Source organism: Pocillopora damicornis, chromosome 5, assembly GCF_964200805.1.
Source record: "Pocillopora damicornis chromosome 5, jaPocDami1.2, whole genome shotgun sequence".
Classification (NCBI taxonomy): Eukaryota; Metazoa; Cnidaria; class Anthozoa; order Scleractinia; family Pocilloporidae; genus Pocillopora; species Pocillopora damicornis.
The window spans coordinates 11,066,733-11,083,949 of record NC_142674.1 but is presented as its reverse complement, the minus strand read 5'-3'; the positions used below and the strand labels follow the sequence as shown (position 1 = coordinate 11,083,949).

Sequence of the window (17,217 nt, the reverse complement as noted above, 5' to 3'; positions counted from 1 at the left end):
AGTTGAATTGAAACTTGTTCAGTCCTGGGCCCAGTTGTTCGAAGGCTGATAAGTGCTAACCCAGGGTTACATTTTAATCAGGGTATGTTTAATCCTTTGTTTAAAAGCCTTTTAAAATAATTTACCACAGTTTTTTTTGGGCATCCAATCATCAAATTGCAGACTAAAGGAATTGTACATGTAGACCGAATTTCATTTGAAAGGTTTCAGATATGAAATCAGATTTTACACTGACCATTAGTTATCTAAACTCAGCTTTTAACAAACTGACCCTGTACTTTTGGGAAGCAGAGAAAGTATAAAGTGGAGATGACAAAAGAGTTTCTTGCTATACAATTTGTGTTTCCATAGAATTTTTACACAAAGATTTCACTTAAAGCGATGCCAAATAGAGCATCCAGTTATCCAGTTAGATCCAGTTATCTCATGCACGATCTTGAGAACACATGCAAATCAGTTTTTCTGCTTTAAGCAAAAGCCCTTAGAACTGTTTTTCTAGGAGTTTTCTTAAGTTCCTGTTTATTTCCCTCAAAAAACAGGAAAACTGAAAGTGAAAAAAGGCAAATAGAATTAAAAGGCTACGTTCATTATTTAAACTTTATGTGCTGTTATTTACCTCGTCAATGCAGTTCCTAGGCCACTCATGCAGATCACGACACAATGACTCAGTTTAATTCTAGCCATTCTAGCAATAACATTCCTTCACTTCTTCTTTGCTTATGGACTACAATGCTTTTACTGTCACTTTGATACCTATTTTTCGAGGGTAAACCCTGTTTCAACAGGAAAAGAAAGCTGTTTAAAGGTGAAATCTGAGTAGAAGGAATTGCTTTCTACCATCGGAACACTGTTTAAACACCATACAAACTTGTTTCCAATACCTCTAAATATAGTGCTGCAACCCTGTCAACCCAATTTTTCACAGCACCCTTGCAACTCAGGTATCAAAGTGATGTCAAATTGTTGGCATGACTGAAAACCCTGTTTCAACGGGAAAAGAAAGCTGTTTTAACAGTGAAATCTGACAAGTAAGAATCATTTTCCACCATAAATGAAAAATGAAAATGATAATCATAATGATTTGCATATTTAGTTCAGGGCATGAAATTGCACCTAATACAGGTGCCAATGTTACTAAATTTTTCACTTTGGCAACCAAATCCTGAAAATCAATTGCCAAATTGGTGACAAGCATGTTTTATCATAACCTTACCGAGAGATTTAGTGAATTAAAAAGATTTGCAAAGATAAATCTGCGGCAAACTTCCTCGTTAAGTTTGTTTTCAAAACACAGCACGTGCATTTCAATCAATGACTTAATGCCAGCTTGGATTTAGGTGAGCTTGAATGTTATTTATCATCCATCCTAGTGTTCACTTTGTAGCACTTTAAAGATCTTTTCCCTAGTTTAATTTTGGAGGGTCTATCTTGGACTGTGACAGTGTAAAAAAAGGTTTTGTTTGTCTTTGAAAATAGCGACCAACTTTTTTGAATTGGCAACCACTTTGAAGAATTTAGGAGCCTATTGGCTATCAGAAAAAAAAAATTAATTTCACGCCCTGTAGTTAGAAAGAAGTAGTCAGCTTTAGGGATCTTTAGGGCTTTTGAATTCTGATTAGGTATTGTTTCATCATTCTTGTTCTATTATTTTATGTCAGCGCTACTAGATTTGATCAAGTGAATTTGCTGGCTATTTTAGAATTTCATCTCTCCGCAGCCAAGAAGAAAAATCTCACATGTCGTGATTTACTTAAAAAAAGTATTATCTGGTCCTATCTGCTGTCTGGTGCATTGTTGAAAGCACTTAGCACATATTATTTCCTTTAATTTCATTAGTTGAGTTTGTGTGCCGCTGCACAGTAAAGATAAATCAAGAAAGCCTGCCTGTTGGTTTGTTTGTTTGCACTTCACAAATGAATGAAGATACAAATAGTACAGAACAGAAATGAAGAAGCCCCCTTTTACTTTGACATAGGTTGAAAGTAACCTACCTTGAACTATGGAAAATCCCTCTTTGAACATTAACATGATTTGAATTAATTTAAGCCATGAGTTCAACCTAGTATGGTATCTGGGATTGTGGCTTAGTCATCGCTATGGGTGGCCGTCACCACCAAAAATACCAGGATGTCAAATAGATCAGTAAAAACAAAGCTGGTTTAAGGATCAGCTGCAGGACAGCATAGCTAATAAAGGAATGGCATGGCCAAATTATAGACAGTTTACTTTTCCTTCATGAAACAGAACACCCTAAACATGAATAGTTTAGCCAAATGATAAACAGTCTAGTTGCCCATGTCGAGTTGGAAATTGAAATTGTGAAATGGACTAGCTCAATTGCAAATAACTTAGCACTCGTTTGCAATACAGTAAACAAATGGTGTAGCGTTGTGTCAAATGGCTCAGGGTAGTGTGAAGTAGTACAGCGTACACACAAACAGTGTAGTGTTGTGTGAAATGGCTCAGTGTAATTTTGAATGGTACAGCTTACATGTAAACAGTGTAGCATTGCGTGAGATGGCACAGCATAAATTCGAATGGTACAGCATACACACAAATGGTGTGGCGTCGCATGAAATGGCTCAGCATAATGTTGAATGGTATAGACACACAAATGATGTAGTGTTGCGTGAAATGGCTGTTGTTATCAGTATCTGTTGTCTACATTGGCTGTAGAAAACAGACAAACAGAGGAGTTTCTTGATCACAGTGCAAATTTCAGGAAGGTAAAAATTACCTTATAATTAAAAAAAAATATGTGTAAAAGACATTATAGTTAACTAAAACAATTCTACTGTATAAAATAGTGGGAAATGTTTGTTTCTTGTGTTTACACAAAAACTAGCAACTGTACAGTGCAGAACCCAGCTAGTCTTGAACTCTTGAGGGAAGCAACAATTTGCTCAAGACATACAGCTGGGAGTTTGAGATAGTGGGGTAAATTTGTCTGTGAAACAGGAACAAGGAATGCTGCTCTTTGTTTGAGATAGGGAGTTTGAGATAGCTGAGTTCCAATGGTTATGACTGAGAAAAGCAGGGCAAATCCAAGGGAAATGGGTTTGAGTTCGAGATAGCAGGGTTCAACTGTACCGTATTTACCTGTGTATAATACACACTTTTTTCTATAAAAATAACCATCAAAATCACAGTGTATTGTAGATACACAGATTCTATTGTTTGTCAAGCAGGTCCTAATTTGCATACGTTAAAAAGACAACAAAGAAAGTAACAAAAGCTTAGTAGTAACTGGTGTTTATTAGCTTGAGTTAATAATCTACCAATGAAACATTTTCAATTTTGATTCACAAACACAACAAAGGAAGTAACAAAAGCCTCATAGTAATTGGTCTTTATTAGCTTGAGTTAAATAAGCTACCAGTGGTACCTAACCTTGAAGGTATCTCACAGCATTCGCAGCAAACAGTCACCAAATTAAGTATTTATGTGTCACAGCAATGCAATTTTTTAGATGCACATTTACTTTACTATTACTAGTAATAATTATTTTGTAAGGTGCAATTCCCAAGCGGCAGTTGTGACCACAACACGTGTGCACTTGCTTAATGGCAATTGTCACAAGAAAATACCAAATGCTTCTACACTGCATGACCCTGTATGCATTATAGACATGTTGGTCTAAAAGAACATAAATATAGAGATTTTAAAAGCATTTCACATTCAGAGGAATTTTGAATTATATTTGTTGCATCAAATATTGTGGTTTCTCTGATGTTGTCTCTGCAAGGGTCAGGTACAATTTTGAGTAATGTAAAGTACCTGTGTGTATACCTTCTCTAGGTAACCACACAATAAGAGATAAATTGAAGACATGAAATTTAGATTTCATCAAGTATGGCATAAAATATATCTTTAAATGTTGTCTCTGCAACAGACAAAATACTGTGGAATGACCCTTAATTTGAATATTTAACTGAGTTTGAACTGTATGCAGTTGAACCTCTATTAAAGTGTCTATCACCCTTAAATAGATATTTTCAGAATCAACTCCATGCACATTGAATAGTTAAATGGTGAAATATTTCTTGTTTTTGAATTTACAAGATGTTAATTAGATGACGTCAACCTGGGAATTTGCCACCATTTCTATGCCAATTTACAATGTGCAGTATACAGCTTGAGGATAATTAATATGATAAATACAAAAAATAAACTGTGGATAGTCAATTGATTGGTAAAAAAAAATTACTTGGAGGTGAAAACAAGTAGTTGTATAATAAATGATTCCCAGGTTGACGTCATTAATTAGCATTTTGTAAATTCAAATTTATATAGCTCAATAACACGACGTTCAAAACAAATATTTCATCATTTAACTGTTTAATGTGTGTAGAGTTGATTCTGAAAATATAATTGTATTTAAGGGTGACAGGCACTTTAAGTGGCCATACTTTAATTAATCACAGCCACCAACTATAACAATCATTTTTTAATTCTAGAACTGGAGTGCCATGGTAGCAACTTTCAGTCATGGTCTGTTCTCGTTATTCAGTGATGACAAACCTCTTCTCAGTTGCCATGATTTAAATATTGTGTATTGTGTCAACCCAGAAGAATCAGGGAGCAGAGCCTTCTTCAAATAAATCATGGTGAGTTTGTTGTACTTCCTTAGTGATCACCCCAATATTCATTTCAGTAAAGCTGTTCAGATGGCGTATGACAGCTAAAATTTGTGTTAGTGGTTTCTATGCTTTGCATTGTTTAATTTAAAGGGGTGAGTGGAATAAGGCTTTGAGTGACTTCTGATCAACTGCTAGATTCTCCTTCCAGTTTATATTGTATATGCTCGTGTAATGAAGGGAGAATTTGGCTATAAATCAGGAGTCACCTAGGGCCTTATTCCAAACATTATTTTGAATAAGGCCCTAAGTGACTCCTGATCTGAAGCCAAATTGTTACATGAGCATATACAAGACAAACTGGAAGGAGAATCTAGCAGTTGATCAGAAGTCACTTAAGGCTTTATTCCAATCACCCCTTCATTTCGCACCGTCAAATTTTCGAACACTACAAACACATGAAATTTGCTAAATTTTCGGTCATTTTTACTAAAAAAAAGGTCACTTAGAAATTTCTGGACAACAATTTTCAGCTGGCATTTTTCGGAAAAATCACATTTTATTCCAAAGAATTTTCGGCTAAGTAAATTTTCAGCTAGAACATGTGAACAGCTAATATTTTTTCTAACGATCTGTAGGTTTGTATATGTTTGATAAATACATGCGGCGCAATAATTTTTCCCACATACAGTACCGACAAGAACTGTCCCCCACTAAAATTGCACCAAAAGCCGAACTGAGCAGACCATACTTTCTGAAGTGAACCCAACCAAACTTCAAGCCCATTTATAAGCTATATAGGTATGTGCTGCCTAATAGGGTCTGGTTTTTGAGCCTCTGGATCCATAAATAGGGTGTCTTATTCGCGATTCTGGGTCTGCTCATGTTTGCACTGATGTTTGCATGTGAAGTGGGGGTTAGTTCCAGTCGGTACTGTAACTGCAACGACAATCCAAACGGAGGGTTCAATCGACGGTGAGGAAAGAGGCCTCACTACTCTATGTACAGTACATCTCTCGTATACGTTAGCTGCGCAGGCGAATTTCATACGCTCCGACGCAGGGTAGTCAGACGCGTATATACAATTTTTCTGCACGCTCGGTCGAAAAAAATGCAGGATTCATGTGCCTTTGTTATTCAGTGCTACAAGTTTCCTTTGTATTTCATTGTTGTATGAAACAAAGGACTTCTAAGTTTGAAAAAGTGATGAGCAGACAACGGAAAATTTACATAATGAAATAAAAGCTATCGTGTTACACTCTCGAATGTCGCGTCGCTTCGCGAATTTTTCGGATAACGAGTAGTAGTAGTAGATTGATATTAAGCCTTCTGATCACCAACTACATTTATGATTTGTAACGTTCATATTTGTCACATTACAGAATATCCAAACTGAGCAGGAATTGTCCCCGGGCCCACCGACGTGCTGGCACACATTGGCTATGTTCCTCGAACAGTCATTCAGTACGCTAAGTACCCTCTAAGAGGCAACAGTAACGTTGAACTTTTCATGGTCAAGGCAATTACTAATATTCTACAAGTACTAGAAGACGAAGCACTGTAGATTCCTGATAGGTGCGCATCAGGTCACTAGCGATGATAAATACTTGCAAGGCTAGTGATCACCAGCAACCTTTTCCTGGTCTTGTTTGAAACCAACAGGACTCGATTTGAAAGAAGTATCCGTCGTTAGCCCTCTGGTTGAAGAAGCTGTTGTGCAGTTTACGTTGGAAAATCCTAATTATTTGTTGGATGTAGTAAGTATTGATTTCTTTTACTCTGGCGATCAAATCCTGGGGTGGGGGGCCGATACTGAACTGACAGGGGGGCTCGGCCGTACCATTTTGAGTGTAAAATTCCAGATATGGTACTATTTAGGGGGGCTGTTGAAAAAAACAATTTTATAATTAACTTGGTACCATTTAGGGTGTCAATTGATTACTAATTGGAATCTGGTTACCGGTTACCGATTTCAGACTTTCAGTTACCGGTTACCGATTTCAGAATTTCAGTTACAGGCTACCGATTCCCCGTTTGGTAAACAGACAACATTTCTTCCATGCAAAACATTATAGTAAATGTGCTCGACTAGTACCTCGTCTATTAACCACAAATTAAGCGCTAGAATGAGCAGACAACCAAAACATGTCGAATTCTTCAAGACACATCTGAAATGGGTAACCGATAACCAGATGCCAATAAGTCAGTCAACTGATTTGTCATGTAAAGCAGAGTACAAAAATATCATTCTCGATCAGCTTTTCAGTCAACCTACAGTGCCTTTTAGGGGTCATTTTTAGGGCCACAGCCGAGCCCCCCCTAGTGTCAGTTCAGTATGGGAGCCGAACTCCCCCCCCCCCCCCGCCCCACGGGGAACAAATCTGCAGGTCTATAGGCTGGTTAACCGCGGTCAAACGAGAGAAATTTGCAAAAGTTAAACAAAGTACTTAAAGGTTAAGGTAGTCGTTTTCACTGTTTATTAAAGTTTAATCTATTGCCAACATATTTACCAAAATTTACCAAACGTTTTGAAAGTTTACCAAAAAAGTTCTAAATACTGTGAACCGCAGAATCGTCGGCGCCATTTTTCAACATAATTTGGATCAGGCGCAAAGAGTTTTGGTCAGTTTTCCACGGAAAAAAAGATCATCATTTTGAGAAAAATTAAAAGGTAATAACGTGAACTAATTTTTTTACTCATCCTTGCTTACATTAAATAAAATCCCACTGAATAAAACGAAAACCGCGATGGACGTTTGACCGCGGTAGACCAGGCTGGATACATCCCTGCGTTTGGTAAATGAAAGAAATAATTATGGCTTCATTCACCATTCATTCAGCATGTCACGCCCCAAAGCATAAAGTATAATGAGGCTCCATCTCTTCATCAGGTGGATACCATAACAGGCCTATCTGCAGGGAGACCTGGCAACTTACTTGGCAAATATTGGGAGAAGCTGATATTTAGCAATCTCAAGGATTGTGTGAAAAATGAGTATTCCTTCAAGGAAGAGGCATGTGGTTCCATTGCTGCTAGCTCCTACTTAAATTTGTGTGGACATCAAAGCAAAACAGATACGAGAAAATCGATAGAACAGGTAACTAGAGATAAATATAGTGCAATGATTGTCCATTGTCCTAATACCAGCGCCTTTGACTTTGTCATCTTTGATAAATGCGACAAAATTCATGCCATTCAGGTAACCGTTCAAACCGCTGCGAAGAAATGTAACGACAGTGACTTTTTCAAGACTGAAAATATTCACTTTAAGTATTTACTAGCGCCTTATGAGGTCGACGTCAACGCTATTAAATTGAAATCAAAGTTATATGATGCGTATATGGCGTATGGTTTGCGAATTGTAAATGGAGCTAGTTTCCTAACTCAGAAAGAATCGAGTACTTTTCAATTTGGCGTCGAAGCCACTTAAAGATCCGTCTTGGCGTGGATTAATAAAACGGGTATTTCGTCTTCAACATGTTTTTATTGCCCATGTGGAAAAGAAGCATTGTCGCGGGAGGGGGACAAAACAGCAACAACACAAAAAAAATTGAAATAAAATTCGTTTTATAGACCAAAGAAAAGCGGTGACAGCCATCAAGTGCAATAAATATTGCTTATTAAACATTAGTGCATCTCATATTTGAGTCCCAGGCCATTTGGGTTCAAACTTTCCTTACCAGAGCGAGTTTTAAACGAATTTCTATTGTTCTAGACGATTCTGTCCCCCTCATAAACAAGCCGTGACGTCATTATGAATAAGAGCAATTAAAAACAATAAGATAAAACGGTAAAAACGAACGATAAAATCCGACGTTTCGGAGTAGTCATGACTCCATTATCAAGGTAAAAGTTTAAAACATGCAAATAACAGTATTTAAGCGATGTGGCGCGAAAAATTAACATAATAGGTGCGAAGATTATACAAATACTTTCGCACGAATAGAGTCCGATTGCACGTTCAGGTTTGGCTTTAAAGTTCTTATATGAAGCATTTCGTACAATAAGCAGTCATATTTGTTCCTGCTCTTAAGAACTTCGAAGCATTTCAGTAGGTTCTGAGGGATCGTCCCGTGTACGTTCTTGCAATGTTTGGCAATGGCTGAGGACTGTTGTTATGTCCTTTTACACGATTGTGTAAATGTCCGCGTGTGTATCCCATATAACCTGCATCGCACAGGTCACATTGGTATTTATAAACAACACACTGTTCATTTACGATCGATGGCTTTGCTTCTTTCACATTCAGTTCTTGATCAATTTTTCGGCTGACAAACACGGGCTGGATGTTGGTGTTCACTTTTAGGCTCAGATCCTTGAGTTGTCCTTTCACAAAATTTGCTGAGGTTTGGTCTTTAAATGGTAGAACCACTCGAATTGTGTCATCCGTCTCTTTAGTTGGTAATAATGTTCGCTGCTGGTCACAAACCTTTGAGTCAACGAAATTTTTGGTGGCAGAGTCGATGAGGTGTTTGGGGTACTTTAAACGCGAGAATACTGTCTTCAATCGGTCACATTCGTCTGAGAAGTGTGACCAAGAAGAAGATAAACGATGTGCTCGACCCAGCATAGTTCGGAGTAAACCCTCTTTGTACCGATTGTCAACGTGACTTTGGTAATGTAAGAGGAGACTTGAATTCGTGGGTTTTACGTACACCTTTGTCTCTATTTGGGGCGATCGGTTCAGTAACTGGATGCCCAAAAAAGGGAGCATGCCATTGCATTCAGTTTCCATCGTAAATTTTACGGAAGAATGTGCCTTGTTAAGAGTGTCCAGGAAGTTAGATGCTGTTGCAATATTTGGCATGATAGTAAGTGTATCATCAACGTACCTTCGATAGAAGGAAGTTTACCCTCTCGCTCGAGGTTTTCTTCAATTGAAGACATGAACACATTAGCTAGAAGGGGACCAAGGGGGGAACCCATGGCCACGCCATCCGTCTGTTCGTAAAGTGCTCCATTATACTGGAAGAGTTGTCCTTTTGTAGCTACACTGAGAAGGTCAACAAGGTCCGTTATGGTCAGGTTCAGGTCATAGGTTGAATTAAACCAGTCGTTGTCAAAAGCTCTGTTCGCGAGTATCTCAATTGTTTCATCCAAGGGTGCGTTGGTAAAGAGGGAGGACACGTCATGTTAATTTTTCGTGCCACATCGCTTAAATACTGTTATTTGCATGTTTTAAACTTTTACCTTGATAATGGAGTCATGACTACTCCGAAACGTCGGATTTTATCGTTCGTTTTTACCGTCTTATCTTATTGTTTTTAATTGCTCTTATTCATAATGACGTCACGGCTTGTTTATGAGGGGGACAGAATCGTCTAGAACAATAGAAATTCGTTTAAAACTCGCTCTGGTAAGAAAAGTTTGAACCCAAATGGCCTGGGACTCAAATATGAGATGCACTAATGTTTTATAAGCAATATTTAGTGCTCTTGATGGCTGTCACCGCTTTTCTTTGGTCGTTTTTACCGTTTTATCTTTTGAGAAATCTCTTTTAATAAAAACAATAAACGAAATATTTATTGGACGCTAAAAAAATTGACAGTGAAATGAACAACTTTCTCAATTAAGCATTGTGATATAGCATTAGTAGCAAAGATTTTGTAGTTTCAAAAAAACATCCATCAGACTCCCGCCTCCACGGATGGATTTTTTTTCACACAGCCCTTTGGAAACAACTTTTACAGATTAGAGAGTTTCTCTAAATCTCACCCTGAATTGATAATTTGGGAGGGGAAGCCCTTGATCTTTTGAGTTCCTGTTTGTAATTTTCATAATAAAATCAAAATACAACATGTTTGTGATATACTTTTTTGACTTAATTGCAAAGCATAAAGAAACTGTTCTTTTTGTCAGCATTTTTGTAAATAAGTACTTCATTGAATTATTTGAATCCTTAGAATTCCACATAAATAGCATAGCATTACAATAAAAATGTATTTAATTGCATAAAAAATGTGGTTAATTTGTTACCCACGTAGGGGGGGGGGGGTAGTCAAATCCCTGTAGCCTTGATATCCGTCGATCCATGCCATACCAGGCGGTGTGCGCACTCTGATTGCTTTGCATCATGGTCGTAAAACGAAAAGCGAGTCATTTGAATCCTGTGGCGGTCGCGTGAACATCTCTGGTGGCAGTGAGATTGCGTGAATAAACGTGGATTGTAATGGGGATTCACTCTCTGTTGCCGTTCCTTCGAAAGTGAAAAAGTGTTATTCCTCCGTGACAAATTAGTTATTAGGAGGCAACTAAAGAGATTCAGAAAGAATCGAAACTGCAGTCTTTCCCAAGAATCTACTCATTTACCAGCAGTTGCACTCTCAACCGATGGCTGTGTGAATAATATCAAGTTCGCGAGTCATTTAACGGGGAATCGACCCTTGACGTGCAAATGCATTATGTTACAAAGAGACAGCGACCCTCTAATACACGAACTACTTTTCATGTCATACACTTAAAGGCATAAAGACGGGATTCGTGAAAGGAGAAGCCTTACGCCTCCTAAGACCAAATTCGTCACGCTCAACTTTTTACAAAAACCTACACAATTACAAATATGCTTAAAGAATAAAGAATACCGAGATTAAGGTATTGAGAAACATATCTTTAGAGTTATTTTATGCGGGAGAGACTATATAACTGAGAACGAAAAAGATAGCGCGCACAAATGAAAATGTTACCTTTGGTAACACAATCTCATCCGGCTGTGCCAAACCTCAAGAAGACCAAGAACATACAGATGGAGAAATGACACTTTAATAGTAATCTTTACTATCACATCGCAAACTAAAGTCATTAAATAATATCCTAATGACAGCTAAACTTTCAGGTTAGCAGATTTAAAAGCGCAAGCGAATGGCAGGAGTCGCACAAACCTATCAACACCTTTTAACCATCGACAACCTTCTGATTTCCGGTTATCCAGCGTGTCGCCGTGTGCATTGTAGATTGTTATTTATGGGCAAGTGACTCCTTTCGTTGCTCTAATTCATCTGTCCTTCATTCAGTGATCAAGTAAGTATATTTTCCATACAACACTCGCCATTGGTGAATTTCGTTTTACCTAGGAAAGTAGATTTACAACACAATTGAGTATACGATAGTAACGCTGTGTGACGCAACAATAGGCCTGCTCTTAGCTATAATCGGTCTCAAACACTATCACTTAAAAAGCGAGAAACACATGTACCGTTTGAGAGCATTTGGTCAGAGCTGTTGAAGTAGAATCAAAGCGGCCATCCAAATCTTTTAAAGGCTCCAAACTACGACGTACATCAAACTTGACCTTCTCGAAAACCGGTCTTAAATTACTTACTGAAAAACAGTGACTGCGTTTGTCCTTAGGAACCGTAGAATACGGGACAAATACGTACAAAAAAATATTTTTGCAAATTCAAAATAAATCAAATTACATTTATCTATAGTGAAAGGAAAAATGAACGGCTTAACTTCTACGGAATGTTCAGTCAAAATCTGCCGATTTTTGCGGCTTTCACTGCCATATTGAAAATGAAGCTACCACAATGCAACGTAATCGGAGTGCGCACACCGCCTGCATCTTACCGAATCGACGTGACATTGTAAACTCTAGAAAACTATTCAGCAACAAAAATCGAAAATGGTTTTTCCATTCCGATAGATTATTCCCCCTATTGCCCCTGAAGAACCCACTTCGCAAACACACTAGTTTTGGAAAGAGTCTAGCAGCGTGGAGAAATTTAACCGCGACTCAAATATTTTTCTTTCTGTTTCACTCATCTAAATGCAACGCATTTTTTTGTTTGGATTACGTATCTCCAAACATATTCCATCTTTGGCACTCTTCACCGCCACCATTTTCATCTGTCGCTTGCTCGTAAACCTACGTTCAGCTTCCCAAGAAGCTGTTATTTGGGAAGAATTTGACGTAGCTTGACTTATTTGGCTGTTTTTTTGTATTTTTTCCCAGTAAAACTTCAATTTAATCGAATCCTGTCGGAAATTAAGTTTTTTCTGTACATTATCGTTCAAAAGAAATGCTAGTCGCGCCTTTTACGACACCGTAAGCCCGCGCTGTACTTCGTGGAAGAGCGAAAAAAAAAGGAAATGTAGTTGGTAAACACACTTATCCTAAAATTTCACTCCGGAAATTAAAAAAAAACTCCGGAAATTAATAAACACCTGTTCAAAGCTATCTGTACTTGCATTAGATATGATCTATGAAAGCAATGGTCGTCGAAATGCTCCAAACGCATACGCAAATCTTTTGGAAGAAACGTCCTTCCAATGGCATGAATCATGCACGTCAATAAATGTGGTATTTTGGCAGGGGATCCTGCTTGTTTTTTACCGTACTAATGCACTCGAACGCTTCGCTATTAGCCATTTTGCTAGGGAAAACCCCAGGATAACCCCAACTACGAAAGAACCGAGCAACCATTACACGTCATTAACCCAAAATGCCTTGCGCACCTAAAAAGATGGAAAACGCGGGTAGTTCGAAGTTGCCGTGAAGGCCAGTTTTGAAGGCCGAAAAAAATTAACAAGGTTAGAGGTATGATTTTAAGTACCAAATATCTTGAGTTGATACATTTAGAGCCTTTTTAGCAGTATTTGTTTTAAAACTGCAGGTTCCCTTTCAAGTCACGAGAATAGGGGACATGATCACCAACTAAAGAAGCTCTTGATTGTTAGACGAAATCTCCATGTTAACACCTTAAGAAATATATAGAGAACAGTATGCATGGAAAATATGCATACTTACGTTAAGGCGTAAAGATTTATCTAACTAAAAAGGAAATTTAGAATGGCACCTTAAACTGAGGGGGATTTCCAAATAACCTTTTAGAGTTTAACTGTTCAAGAGATACGTTGGAGATAATAAAGACACATCACCTCCATTAAGCGTCTTCATAATTTTCTTGTATGATCCCATTTCTTCTGGGCCAACAAGAACGACACTCAGACCTTCCCTGCTCGCTCTAGCTGTCCGTCCACTGCAGTGAATGTAAAGCTGTTAACGGACACAGGGAAAGAATTTAGGAACGCAGGATAACATGAAATAGTTACGCAAAAGTTCATGCTTACATTGTGGTTACATCATTACACAGTAGTTCATTATTAAATGAGATACATCTGAGGACGATGAACAATAGCAAACTGCTCCTCACATATAAACTGCATTTGGAGAACAGAGTCAATTTTTTCCTAAATCAAAAATCATTAACTTAAATGAATTATGTTTTGATTTCGGTAGGTGAACCTCACACATTAATTCAAATTGGAAACAAAACAAAGATTTAGGAAATGAAGGTTTAGGAATAAGTAAATAAATGCATGGTCGGTTGAAGCAGCGTGACTTCCGAAGCCTTTTGTCAAGGTAGAGTTTCGCGGATAATGAAAGCACTACCGCCAAAAAGCAATCGCTTTCGTTCCCGCCTGCCGCACAGGCTAACCAACTGCACAAGCTAACCAACCGTACACACGTACTTACACGTACTTACATCAGGGTCCTTCGGGACTTGATAGTGAATTACATGCTCAACAGCTGGTATGTCCAAACCTCTCGCGGCCACATCTGTAGCCAGAAGTAAGCCACTCGCACTTTTCTTAAATCTAACAGGCAAGAAAAAAAATCAGATAAAATTTTATTTGCTGGTGTAAGTCCTATCTAGCTTTAAATATTCTCCGAGGGAGGAGAGGGGCAGGTTTTAATCAGTCAAGGCGATCCAGTTATAGTCTATCAAAAAAGGAAATTCCATTGGTCGGTTAGTTCGTAAACTATACTCACTGTTTTCATGAAAAAAAAATAGTAAGAAGATCAGGATGATTCTGATCCAAGGCCACATAACACGCGTGTCGCCTAGTGTTTTGTGCAAAGCAAGTTGCGCAGTAAAGAACGTGAAAGACGCAACAGGAAAAAAGCACGTTGTCTACAAAATTAGGTTCCTAATTGTTGCTTTGTTTCGTTTGTTTGTTTTTTTTTCTGGTTTTTGTTTTTGTTTGTTTTTTTTTTGTTTCATTGTTTTTTTGTATTTTTATTTTTTTTCCATCTCACTCAGTTTTCACGCGGCCTGTCTAAATTCTTTAATCTTTGCCTTTGTTGCATGCTGGCGTGCAGAACCCACGGGTTAAAGTCCAGGAGCCTACACAAGGAGCCCAGTCTCCTCACGCAGTCTACAATGTTTGAGAAAACCAAAGTATGGCCTGGGTACCGGGAAAGGAAATAGTGGAGATATAGGTCCTAGAAAGAAAATTCAAAATAAATCTTAATGAGGTGATTTTTACAACAACTGTATGTTTCGCAGTTCTCCTTCGATTTGGAACCTTGTGGTTCCGTGGATCATGTTTCCTAGACAATGTGGTGTACATGTAGATGCATTTGGCTCAAACCAACAATAAAAAGTGATAAAAATTGTATCCTGGATCTTGAAGAGTTTCGCTTCCTTGTCAGCTCAACTATTACAAACCTTCTCTTCAATTACACATGAGATCTTTGCTTCTGTCAGGCTTTCTACGGTTCTTCTCTTGTTGGTAACATCGATAATTTTACTACAACTGTTCTTCTGCAGCCCAACTTTGTCCATCAGCGACACTAAAAATGTAAAATGCAAAGAGTATTGCTGTTAACGGAAGAACACAAGCCGGTCAACTTAATCTTAAGATGTTAAATAACAAAGACAAAAGCAAAACAACACAATAAAAGCTTCGACACACTTCATAAAGCAGCAAATTTTTGGGTGTTAAATGATGGATTATTTAAATCAATTCATTCCTCAAGTAATAGCTTCATAACTTCAACAGACAATTTCAAGGCATTATCCAACAAATGATATGAGAACTACAAAACTTACAACTTGAAGGGACTTATCTTGACAATCTTATTGTAATGCATATTTTTGTATAAATAATGTTCCATCAACCAACTAATATGTATATATAGGAAGATATAGAATGCCTACATATCTTCACAATAGTTGTGAAACCAAGTACACAAACAATACACATAAAAAAGGAGACCTCCACCAATCTAACTGCTCTGATTCAACTCACTGTTTCTGCTGCACCAATGATGTCCCTGTGGTGGAATATTGCAGGTGGAAGGGAGAGAGTCTGTATAGGGGTTAGTGTAGTAAAACTTTGTTCACTGAGTCCTCTCTGAACTTCTTTGGGAACACCAAGGACTTCCCAAGCACTCATATCTGCCATAGGCTCTACAGTTTAGTTCAATCAAAATAAATGATTTAGCTATAAAATATGATTGCATCTAATACCCCATTCACACCAGCAAAACATGTTTTGTTAAACTGGTTTTCATTGAATGAAAATTATAAACAGAGAACTGAAAAACTTGATTTTCCATTGGATTCAAGTACTTGCTAACTTGCATTTCCAATGTGCTACATTCAGGTCAAAAATATTCGATTAAATAGTTTCTATGAAGAAAAAAAAAATTAAACTGTGTTTAAGAAAACAACTTTTAAACATGTTTAAGCTTTGGTGTGAATGGGGCATAAAACTTATAGTGTTAGTGGGAAATATCATTTTATTACAGTTGAATGGAATGGGTTATTTGTACCTGTATAGATATGAAATATGTTTATAAAGGTTTTATAATCTAAATTAATAAATACTTTATTAATAAATAACAATACAGTAACAAAAAAACTTATCAGTAAAATTACATTATTTATTACACCCATTTTAAAATCACTGGTGGTCCCTGTAATCTGATTGGCTCTAATTGATGCGATTTACTCACAAATCGCACCATTTTTTGCCTTAAATTGCATCTTTTTTCCAGCTAATGAGGAGGCTACACTTAAGACAAAACAACCAATCAGATTTCAAGGCTTGTTTAAAGTAACTGATCAAATTGCAGGAAATAAAAGACAAAGAGTATTGCATGGCAAATTTTGCAACTTTTGTTTCCAAAACTCTTACTTTTTCCCCCCAAAAAATGGATGAATTTAATTTCAGACCAGCTCAGTGCTGCATCAATAAAATATTTCAACTTACCAAGTCCTGTATTTGGGTGATTTCAAAATGAAATGGATGTAATAAAGTGGTAATTGAACCTCGTGTCGTGCAATTTTGGTCTGAAATCATACTTGTGATTTCAAATCAAACTCACGCTGTGCACTCATTAGATTTTGAAATCACGCATATGATTTCAGCCCAAATTGCACTTCACTTAGTTCAATTCCCATTATTTATAGAAAATTATCTCTTTTCCAAGATAACATTATCTACACAAAATGTGTTTGATTCTCTTCTTGATAATAAAATTCAAGGACAATCATTGGAGTAAAATTGTACTTTGTTTTGTGCATTTCCCATCCATAATTCCTAAAATTAACTCTTACCTGGAGGATCTTCCACCAGTCTATTGTCAGTGACCATTTCTACTCTGTTTTGCTCTTCTGACTGGGCTCTACTTTGGGCCTTGTTTTTCTTTTCTTCTTCTTTTTTCCCTTTGTCTGTTGGTCATTCTTCGTGCTTTTTCAAGTTGTGTGGATGGTGTGGTAACTGTTTGTTCCAGATTATCCTGAGGATTTAAATCAAAAGACAATACTATGTAGCTTTTTTTTTTTCTTCGTGAGCCAAACTTCTAGAGAAAACCAAAAAGAAGCTTCTATTCTTAGATATAAATAATTG

The 17,217-nt window shown here is 37.4% G+C and overlaps 1 long non-coding RNA gene and 1 pseudogene across 1 annotated transcript; both read right to left on the bottom strand.

Moving 5' to 3' along the window:
* Nucleotides 1-8,011: 8,011 nt before the first annotated feature.
* LOC149045202 (uncharacterized) lies at nucleotides 8,012-9,611 on the bottom strand (annotated as a pseudogene).
* Nucleotides 9,612-10,029: 418 nt separating this feature from the next.
* LOC149045201 (uncharacterized) lies at nucleotides 10,030-15,156 on the bottom strand. Its single transcript, XR_016187106.1, has 4 exons — nucleotides 15,030-15,156; nucleotides 14,064-14,175; nucleotides 13,456-13,573; nucleotides 10,030-11,644 (listed from the first exon to the last, which is right to left on the bottom strand). It is a non-coding gene; the product is annotated as an uncharacterized LOC149045201 (long non-coding RNA).
* Between the last annotated feature and the right edge of the window lie 2,061 nt (nucleotides 15,157-17,217).